Source organism: Elephantulus edwardii, unplaced genomic scaffold (genome assembly GCF_000299155.1).
Source record: "Elephantulus edwardii isolate Elephantulus edwardi_28Jun2011 unplaced genomic scaffold, EleEdw1.0 scaffold00121, whole genome shotgun sequence".
NCBI lineage: Eukaryota > Metazoa > Chordata > Mammalia > Macroscelidea > Macroscelididae > Elephantulus > Elephantulus edwardii.
Genome location: NW_006399871.1, coordinates 254,713 through 265,870, shown reverse-complemented (window position 1 = coordinate 265,870; position 11,158 = coordinate 254,713).

Sequence of the window (11,158 nt, the reverse complement as noted above, 5' to 3'; positions counted from 1 at the left end):
CATTAAAACATGGGGAATGAGGAGGAAGGGGAAAAAAACCAAGGGCATTTTTTTGTAACACATTTAAATGGCTTTGGCCTTTTCAAAGTACAATAACAACAGCAAAAGTCATAAGAAAAAATGTATATACATTTAACTGTGCAAAACTCAAACATTTTTACTTAGAAAGAAATAAAAGTTTAAAGGTAAACTAGCTGAGGAAGGTGCTGTAAGTTTCTTAACATATGATAAAACTACACACCAGCCAAGCCCACAGTGGTTGAGTCAGTTCTGACTGAGAGCGACCATGGGGGACAGAGTAGAACTTCCTCACAGTATTTCCAAGGACGTACATCTTCACAGAGGAGGATTGCCTCATCTCTGTCCCATTGAGTGAGAGCTGGGGTTTGAACTGCTGACCTTTTGGTTGTTGTTGTGTACCATAGAGTCGGAGCCATAGCTGACCCTCCAGTTGGTTTTCAGAGGCAGTTAGTTGCATTGGAGGAGATTGTCCATCCTTCTCCCATGGAGCAACTGGTGGCCTTGAACCGCATACCTCCAGGATTGTAGCACAGCTTCTTGCCACTAGGTCACCAGAGAGCAACCAAATTCTTTAACAACACCACAACTAGGGCTCTGAATAACATAGGAAAGTGTTCTACAAATTGATAATGAAAAGACCGACAGACCTATTGGTAAATGGGCAAAGGAGGTGAACATAGAGCTCACAGGAAATACCAATGACTCTTTCCCAACAGAATGACCCTTGATCTCCTTCCATCTCAGAGAAACGCAAAGAAAATCTCAAGGCTGGGATAGAGGTTGCTCTTTGCTGGCAAGCACGTGAGAAGGTAAAACTTCAGAGTTGCTGGTTGAGAGTAAATTGTTCATTCTCCATGGAGAGCAATTTGGCAATATCTATCTGTTCGCATTTTAAAATGCACAGTCTCTTTGGCCTAGGAATTTATCCTAGAGATAAACTTGCATGCCTGGGAAATTGTGCCCAGGGGTGCTCATTGCATGATCATCCTAAGTATTTGATTGGTTACAGCCTATCCTGAAAAGCCTAGTTAAGCAAATAGGAAGCATCCTCACCCTGTCTGAGTTGCTCTGAGTCAAAATCATAGCATGGATTTATATGGTGAGCCTCTGAAAGCCTAGTGATAATATGCTGCACTGCAGTCCCAAAGATACGTAGTTCAAATCCACCAGCTGCTCCATGGGAGACAATTTGGAAAGCTCTTCTCATAAGATTTACTGTCTCTGTAAAATAACTGGAGGGCCAGCTACGTGTCAGTTCTGATTTGAAGGGACACAACAAGATATAATGAAGAGAGCTGTGGTGGCTTAGAGGTAAGGAATTGCGCTGCCAACACAAAGGGATGTGGTTTGAATCCACCAATTGCTCCAAAGGAGAAAGCGTCAACTCCCGTGTGATTTATTGCTTCTGAAATCTGGGAGGTTTGGGGGCAAATGATACTAGGGTTGATCAACCATCCAGAATTCCCCACGATTGCCTCAGCTGAGGTGATGAACATCACACAAATCAGGGTCAGCTGTGGGTCAGTTCTGACTCTACGGCCCACAACAACAACAACAGATACTATGTAGTCACGATGTAGAAGGGGTAAGGCAGTGCCATGTATGTTGACACATGTACAAGAGAGAGGATAGTTATAGGATGTTATTGTTGTGTGCTGCCAAGTCCACTCTAGCACACAGCAGCACTACACAACAGAGCAGAACTACCCTGCAAGGTTCCCTAGTTTCTTTAAAGGAGCAGATTACCAGGTCTTTACTCCCACCGAGTGTCTGGTGGGTTCACATTACTGACCTTTGGTTAACAATCTAGCACTTAGTCACTGCACCACCAGGATTCCTTGTGTTGGATGTTAGCCTTGTGTATTTCCCCTGCCCTGACTGGGGAGGTCCGACAGCATGAGTGGCATCCTCTGGGCCTCTCTGCCCTCTGGTGTCTGTCAAGGCCTGGTCATTGTGAGCTTGCCAAGAATTTGGCAAACAAAAGGGAGAAGCTCTTGTTTAGTCCTGTGGTCCCTCCTAGTCTGTGCTCCACTCTACTTTTCTAACACCTATCAGGAGCTCAGGTGGCCCGGTCCGTAGGGAGCTGTGTCATTAACCCAAAGTCGGTATCTGTCTGGTGGTTTGAATCCACCAGCGGATCCTTGAGAGAAAGACGGGCAATCTCCTCTTGTGCAATTTACAACTTCCTGAAAATCTGCCCAACGATTAGTTTGATGGCAATGAGTTTTTGAGACATATCTGATTGCACCTAATCCAGGCCATAATCTTTGCAATTACTTTCTTTGAGTCAGAAAGCTGAACTAAGGATGGTCGAAAGAGAATTGATGCCTTTGAGCTGTGGTGCTAGAAAAGGGTATTGAATATAGCATGGTCTGCTAGGAGAGCAAATAGGTTCACCCTAGGGAGGGTGAAACCAGGCTGCTCCTTGGAGGCAAAGATTCTGAAGCTTTGTCTGACATACTTTGGGCATGTTGCAAGGAAGTAGGGACATCATGCTTGGAAGGGTAGATGGACAGAGAAAGAGAGGAAGACCCTCAATGAGATGGATGATTCAGTGAGTGGGGTAATGAGGGTAGATGTGTCAGAGACGATAAGGTTGACACAGGATAGAGAAGGTTTCAGGGCTATTATACATAGGGTCTCTATGAGTTGCAAGCGACTCGACGGCACATACTAACAACAACAAACATTCCCTACAAAATTCTTCATATGACTCCATCACCCTCAGGATAGAGGACAGGCCCTTGCCATGGTCGCAAAGCCCCACAGAGCTGCTGCTGGCCCCCATTCTCCATGTTACCTAACCTCTCAGGGGCCCTGGTCAGAGCTCAATTCCCTCTACTTGTAAAGAAAGTCCTTCTTTCTCCCCTTCCCCACTTCAAACCTTGCGCTCCTCTCCGCTCCTTGTCCTCTTCTGGCTGCTGTGATCCTGCCCTCACAACATCAGTCCTCTCTCCTGCTGTGAAGCACCTGGACTCTTCCAGGGACCCCAGAGCTGAGAAGACCCCTCCTCCCCTCATGCTCCTGGAATGCAGAGTTTGATTAAGGGGACAGAGATTACCCAGGGCTCTTGGCCCAGAGTGTGGCTCACAGTCTGAGGCTCTGAGGCTCCTAGGCTTGGGAGGAAGGTCATGGACACTAAGTGTGCCTCCGGGAGGCTGGACCAAGAGGCCAAGGGGAATTCAGGGGATTGGTACGTGGCCTTTCCAAGGACAAAGCTCAGGGAAGAGCTCTAGTGGGGCCTCTGCTGGCTGAGAAGGGATGGGAAGGGGGCTGTGTGCAATCAGTAAGAAAGCTGTTTTTAAAAATAAATCTGCTGTCAGCAGTGGCGAAACAATATAATAAATATGAGAAATAAATCGCGTTACCATGTAATGAGCTGCCTTATTAATGTGGTAAACTTGTAAGAAATGCTTAAGTGTTTAATTGGCACCTAATGAGGGTGCCAATTAGGGATCATTATACATTTCTTTAAAAATCCTAATTGGCAGGGGGGGCATCTCAATCAATGCCACAAGGCTGGTTCCATGGGGACCCCATCCTGGTGGTACATCTGGTGGCTGTACCAGCATCTGGACCGGCACCTCTGGAGTTACAGCAAGGTCAGGGGCCGCAGGTTGGACATGGCCGTGAGCCCCACCAACCATCAGGACTGAGTTTCTCCTCTGTTACAAAACTGCTGTTGATCAATCCCACCTAAATGGTGCCTCTATCACAAGGGCTGCCTGTTTCTTTCGCCAGATGGGAAGACTTGGCCTGCCCCAGGGCCATGGGAAGCTGGGAGATCAGGGAGGACCAGAGCTATGACTCCCTACTTCCCAGAGCCCTGCATTCCAGAAAATCCAGAGAATTCACTGAAGCTGAGTGAAGGCCAGTGGAAGGAAGGTGTGCCTTAGTGGTAGTGAGCTCCCTGTGACTGGAGACATTCAAGCTGAGAAGCAGGCTATAGTATCTCCCAGAGTCTCCTCAGGACCTCCTCCTCAAAGGCAGAACCTATGTCTGTTAGACAAATCCTGTCCTAGTCACCTGCATTATGTGTTGGGCACAGCCTGGGATAGGCAGGAACCAGAACCCTGAGCGGCTCAGTCCTCCCGAGCTCATGGGACTCAGTCCCCTTCCCAGGACGAGAGAGGCCGAGCAGATTTATATTCCGGGCAGGCCAGAGAAAAAGAAGCGTCCTGAGCAGCCCAAGTATGATTAATTACTAAATTAATTATCAAATTAATCATTCGGGTAATTGCTGGAGAGCTGGGAGGGGGCAGGGAGAGAGCCTTTTGTCCACTGAGGCAAGGCTCACCAGGGGCAGGGTGGGATGCGGGCCCGGCACAGGCCTGGAGTGGGAGGGCATAGGCTGGAGGTGTTGCAGGCTGAGCAAGGGCTTGAATGGGGGGGAGACAGGAAGCTGGGAGTCTCGAGTCTGTGGAGGGAGAATATGAGGGCCACAGGCACTATATGGCAAGGGAGGCATGCCTGCGTGACTGTTAGAGGTGGCAGGGAAACCCAGAAAAGAAAAGATGACTATGTGGCACACATGGGTGCTGTTGCAAGACCTGGAGGGAGAGGGGTAATTGGCCCCAGGGGAGCTGCGGGCTGGAAAGAAGGCCTGGTTTTAGTCCTGGTGGCTGAGAAGGCAATGGGCACCCTGAACCTCACAGGGCATGTGATAATGCCCTGACCCTGTCTCACAACCTGTGGATGTCAGGCCTCCTGGGCTCTGAGAAAGTCTGTGGTTCTTGTACTAAGAGGGATGGTGTGGGGGAGGGGTGGCCAAGCAGCTAGGCAACCTGAGACTCAGGTCCAGGTGGGCAGATGGATCTCACGGGAACTCAGTGGTAAGACCACCGAGGGACCATGAGGGGCCCTAGTTCTTCCCAGCACATTGAAAATGTCCTGAGATGGTGTGCGACCACAGGTCAGAGAGCGTTCTGTTCCATACCCTGGAGTCCAGGCCCCGTTGCAGACACCATCCTCACCCTTCTCACCTACCCCAAAGGCCTCCACCCACTTCCCAGCTCAGATCTCAATCTGTGCCTGCAGGAGGCCCCAGTAAAGTGGACCAATATGTTGGCAGTGGGGGCTTAGTGAGGCCACAGACACTGAAGAGCAAAGACAGCTTTAGAGTTTGGGTCAGGACATGTGACCTTGAACCAGGTACACCGCAGCCTCTGTGGACCCCAGGGCTATTGGGATGGAGTGGAGGACGTGGGAGTGGAATGCAAAGCCCCTCCAGATACTCAAGACCTATAGTGACTTAGTAATTATCTACCCACATATTGGGCACTGTTCTGGGCCCTGTTAGGATGAACTTTTCATCCTTCCAAGTAGCAGTGACCTGCCCCATATACAGCTGAGCAAACTATGGAGGTTGAGGGGCTTGCCTGGACCACGCAGAGGTTGAGCTGGGATTCAGACTCAAGGTGAGTCTCAAGCAGCCGCAGACACTGGGACACCTGGCTCAGGTTCCCATGGGGGAGGGCAGAGCTGATTCAGTTCGCTGTCATCCCTCTTCTTGACAGTTGACCAGGGTTTGGGCGAGGTCCCCCCCCCCCCGAGAGTCTGGTTCCTGTGCATTCGATCACCAGTCGTCACCAAGCAGAGCACTCGTACCCGCTGCCTGCCTTGTTGGACATGATGCATGAGGGGAGATGAGGCTGCTACTGACTCCTGAGTCTTACCGCCTGACCACTCAAGGCAGCTAAATCGGACTCACTAGAGAAAGCAGGACCCAAGAGGACGTTCCTCATGGAGGAATCTAGGAACCCACCTGAGACCCAGGGCCACCTTAGTGAGACCTCCTTTGAGGACTGAGAGGAAGGATCCTGCCCACTCAGCTTGGACTTTCATACCAAAGGGCTGAGCTGAAGTTTCATGTGACCTGAAACACAGGTCATGCGGTCTGTCTGAGATGTGAGTTTAGGAGGGACAGCTGAATGGGAGCTCAGTGGTAAGAAGCTGTCTTTCCTAGTCGAGTGAAGGGACAGGTAGGAGGTTGTTGTTGTTGTTGTTGTTGTCGAGTCACTTGTGACTCATAGCGACCCTGTGTACAAGAGCTCTAAACCCTGCTCTATCTTGTGCCAACTTCACTGTCTCTGACACACTTACTCCCATTACTCCAATCACTGAATTGATCCATCTCTTGCAGTGTCCCTCCACCCTCCCAAGCATGACATCCCTCTCCAAGGAATGGTCCCTCCTTGCAACATGCCCAAAGTATGTCAGACAAAGCCTCAGAATCCTTGCCTCCAAGGAGCAGCCCGGTTTCACCCTCTCCAAGTCAATCAAACCTGTTTGTTCTCCTAGCAGTACATGGTATATTCAATACTCTTCTCCGGCATCACAGCTCGAAGGCATCAATTCTCTATCATCCCTAGTCACTGTCCAGCTCTCCGACACATAGAATACAATTGCAAAGATTATGGCCTGGATCAGGTGCACCTTTCATTGCTCTTCAGTACTCTAGAAAGATCCCTGACAGCCAACTCTTCAGTGCAATTCGTCTCTTGATTTCCCTGCTGCTGGTACCAAGAGTGTTGACTGTGGAGCCAAGCAAGCTAAAACTGTTAACTATCTCAATCTCTTCACCATCCATAATGATGCTGCCATTTGGCCCAGTAGTGAGAATCTTTGTTTTCTTAGTGTTGAGCTTCTCTGTGTAATGCTTTGGGTAGCGCTGAGAGGAACTTGAGGTCAAGTCGGGACAGGCATTCACAGAGGGATTCCCGGGTAGACAAAGGTGTGCAGGCAGAGAGCTCTGGGAGAGTGCAAAGGACCCTAACCACTGAGGGGCATGGTCTCCCAGCCTCACTCCTTCCCACCAGCAGCTAGCTGAGCCTACCAACAGACCAGTCCCCATAAGGCCATTGGACCGCTGCCTTTCCCCCCTCTCTGGAGGCTCCCTGTGAGGCCAACAGAGACCCCCATCCTTGGGCCTAGACACTCCCATGGTGCAGAGGATTTTCCTGTCCTTCAAAGACCCACAAAATCAGTTTTGTTTGGGGCTTACTTATTTTTTTATCATACTGTCACTTTTTAATTGATCAAACCTACAAATATTCACGTGCCCATCCTAAATGTTGGGGTACAGTAGAAAGCCCTTAGTCATCCTTTAGACTTACAGCCTAAAACATAAAATCTGACTACACATTCTAACCTAAAAATATTTGCTTCTTTTTAAAACTTTTTAAATTAAGATTTTAATGAAAGCTTATAGAGAACTTGGATTTCCATTCATTCATTGTTGTACACTTTCCTCTCTGCCCACCCCTCCCCCTGTTTGCTTTCTCTTTGAAAAGAAAAAAAAATTCTTTCATTGTTATACAATTGCCTCCCCCCACACACACCGAGTCCACTTCACTATCTCTTATTCTGGACTCCTGTCATACAAATAATACCTAATCATATATTCCTTTCAAACAGTTCTCTCCCTCATCTGTTTCAATGCAGTATACATTATTCATCCACTCTCTTCCTAGTTTCCCCTCAACCCTGATGTCAGTCCTGTTTTATAACCATTGCATCATGCAGCATTTGACCTTTTGTGACTGAGGTACTTCACTCAGCATAATGTTCTCCAGGGTCACCCATTTTGCATAATATTTCATTAGTTCTTTGTTTTTCAGTACTGCATAGTATTCCATCGTGTGAATATACCACAGCTTCTCTATCCGTTCATTTGTTGATGGGCGCTTGGGTTTTTTCCAAATCTTTGCTATTGTGAACAAAGGAGCAATAAACATGGGTATGCATATATCTGCTTGGGTGGCAGTTATGGTTTCTTTAGGGTTTATTCCCAGTAGTGGAATTGCTGGGTCAAATGATATTTCTATTTCCAGCTTTTTGAGAAAGCACCATACTGCCTTCCATAGTTGGCTGCATCATTTTACACTCCCACCAACAGTGAGTAAGTGTTCCAGTTTCTCCACAACCTTGCCAGCATTTGATGTTTGCGGCTCTGTTGGATTTTGGTGTTTTTACTGGGGTAAGATGATATCTCATAGTTGTTTTTTGAGCTCACTTTTTTTTTTTTGAGCTCACTTTTTATGGTGTGCTGAAAAAGGCTGTCCAGATACCTGGGAAGGGCCACAGCTTCTCCCACCTCATCCCAAAATTAGTGTGGAGGCCTCTAAGGTCTTGTCTATATGCTATATGTAGGACCTCCCTTCATAATAAAAGTAAAAATGACTGCATATATTAATTGAGGACTCTCTTCGTGTGCTTTTTTTGGTATAAACTATCAGGAAAGACATATTAATTTACTTAGCTGAGTATAACAGAAGAAGATTATTAATATAGACAGAAAGTTAGAGACCCACTTCTCAATTGGTGATATAAGAATTTCTGTGGACTTAGTCAATATTTTTTGGTTTTTCAATTGGTTTTCATGCCATAATTAATTTACCTTGTGTTTCATTCATATACTTTGTGTTCCACACAATCCTTCATTTTCACTATGTCTCATATAATCATTCACTGTATCCTATATAACTCACTACCATTGATCTATGCCTATTATTATGCTGTCTTCAAGTTCCCATTGAATTCTCCCATTCCTCCTCTGTCCCTGAATCCAACCACTAAACTCTGTTATCCTGGTGGTTTCCACCCTTCCTCAGTCTCCCCCCAACCCCAATGTCAGTCCTGTTTTACAACAATGGCACCATGGAGTATTTGTCCTTTTGTGACTGAGATACTTCACTCAGCATAATGTCCTCCAGGGTCACCCATTTTGAATAATATTGCATGAGTTCCTTGTTTTTCAATGCAGTGTAGTATTCCATTGTGTGACTATACCACAGCTTCTCTATCTATTAGTTTGTTGATGGGCACTTAAGTTGTTTCCAACTCCTTGCTATTGTGAACAAAGCTGCCATTTTATCTTCTCCTGGTTGTAGGTTTCATGTGCTTTTAAGACATGAACTCATCTATCTGTTGAAGGAAGAAGCAGTTTTATCCAGTTTTCTGTTTAATAGACAGTCCCAGGCACCTGCCGCTCCATTCTAAGGGTCCAGGTCACAGGGGTGATCAGGGCTGCACTGGGCAGAGAGAAACAAATAGCTCCAGACACTAAGACTGCTGGACTCCTGAAAAAATACCTGGACAGCAAATATCACTCACCATAACTCCATAGTTGATGTTGTTGTTGTGTGTCATCAAGTCACTTCTGACTCCTTGCAAAAGCCCTACATTCTGCTCTATCCTGAGCCCTATCAACCTTATCATCTCTGACACACCTATCCTTACTACCCCAGTTACTGGGGCAACCCATCTCATCGAGGGTCTTCCTCTCTTTCACCTTCCCAAACATGATGTCCCTCTCAAAGGACTGGTTTCTCCTTGCAACATGCTCAAAGTATGTCAGACTAAGCTTCAGAATCCTTGCCTCCAAGGAGCAACCTGGTCTCACCCTCTCAAGAATGAACCTGTTTGTTCTTCTAGCAGTCCCTGATATATTCAAGAATCTTGTCTAGCATCACAACTCAAAGGCATAAATTCTCTTTCTCCTATCCCCAGTCATTGTCCAGCTTTCTGATGCATAGCAAGTAATTGTGAAGACCATGGCCTGGATCAGATGCACCTTAGTCTCCAGAATGACATTGTTGCTCTTCAGTACTCTGGAGAGGTCCCTGACAGTAAACTTTCCCAGTGCAATTCATCCTTTGATTTTCTAGCTGCTGGTACCAAGTGTTGATTATGGACCCAAGCAAACTGAAGCTATTAACAATCTCAATCTCTTCACTGTCTATTATGATGCTGCAATCAGCCCAGTAGTGAGAATCTTTGTTTTGTTGATGTTGAGCTTCAATCCATATTTAAGGCTTGCAGTCCTTCACCTTCACCTTCACCTTCTGCAGCAAGCAGAAGACTTCAGGTCCTCCTCAATTTCAGCAAGCAATATTGTGTCATCTGTATTACTCAGGCTATTGATAATTCTTCCTCCAATACTGATGTCACATTCCTCCTCATAGAGTCCAGCCTCCAGGATGATCTGTTCTGAATATAGATTAAAAAGATATGGAGATAGGACGCATTCCTGGTGCATACCTTTCCCAATTTTGAACCATGCAGTGTTTCCTTACTCTGTTCTGAAAACTGCCTCCTGGTCCAAGTATAGGTTTTGCATAATAAGCACAATCAAGTGTTCTGGGATTCCCATTCTTCTCAGAGTCAGCCACAGTTCAAATGCTCTTACATAGTCAATGAAACACAGATAGACACTCCTCTGGTACTCTTCTGCTTTTAGCCAAGATCCATCTAACATTAGCTATAATATCCCTATTTCTATGGCCTCTTCTAAACCCAGCCTGTACATCTAGCAGTTCTCTGTTGATGTGCTGTACCAGTCATTTTTAAATAATAAGTAACTCCATGGTAGCAGCAATCAAGAATCAAGACATCTAAAGATGTTTTACATTAGGAAAATCCACTGTTGAGGACTTCTTTAAAGTACTGAAGAACAAGGATATCAATTTAAAACTAAAGAGGGTCTAATAGAATCCATAGTATTTTCAACTGCTTTGTATGCATCTGAGAGTTGCATGATAAATAAGGAAGGTCGAAGAAGAATTGATGTCTTTGGATTGTGGTGTTGGCAAAGACTATTTAATGTCCTGAAAGAACAAAAAATATTTCTTGATGGAAGAGCATCGGGATGTTTCTTAGAGGCAAGGGTGGTACAACTTCATCTCACACACTTTGAGCATGTTGTACGAGGAGAGGAGGTCAGTCCTGGGAAAATAGTATGGAAAACGTGGAAAGTCCGCAAAAGAGAGGAAAATCCTCAGTGAGATGGATGGACACAGTAACTGCAACAAAGGGCTTGAACATGGTATAGATCACGACAATGGTGCAAGATAGGGCAAGGTTTCCATCTGTTGTTGGTAGGACGGCTGAGTCTTAGAGTCAATAGCATTTTAAAACACTATACTCAGATTATGGTCTTAATCTGAACGTGCAGCAGCACCTGGTGGTCACACTAGGAACTGCTCCTAAAGGCACTCCTCTCCCAAGACAACATTCAAGCTTTTGTGTGGGTTTAGGTGGGAGGATTATCATCAATGTGAATGGGAACAAGGGCCCCTTGGACGCCTTTGGAGGAGCTAGATATGGGTGTGATCTCTTTTTTAAAAAAATATTTTTT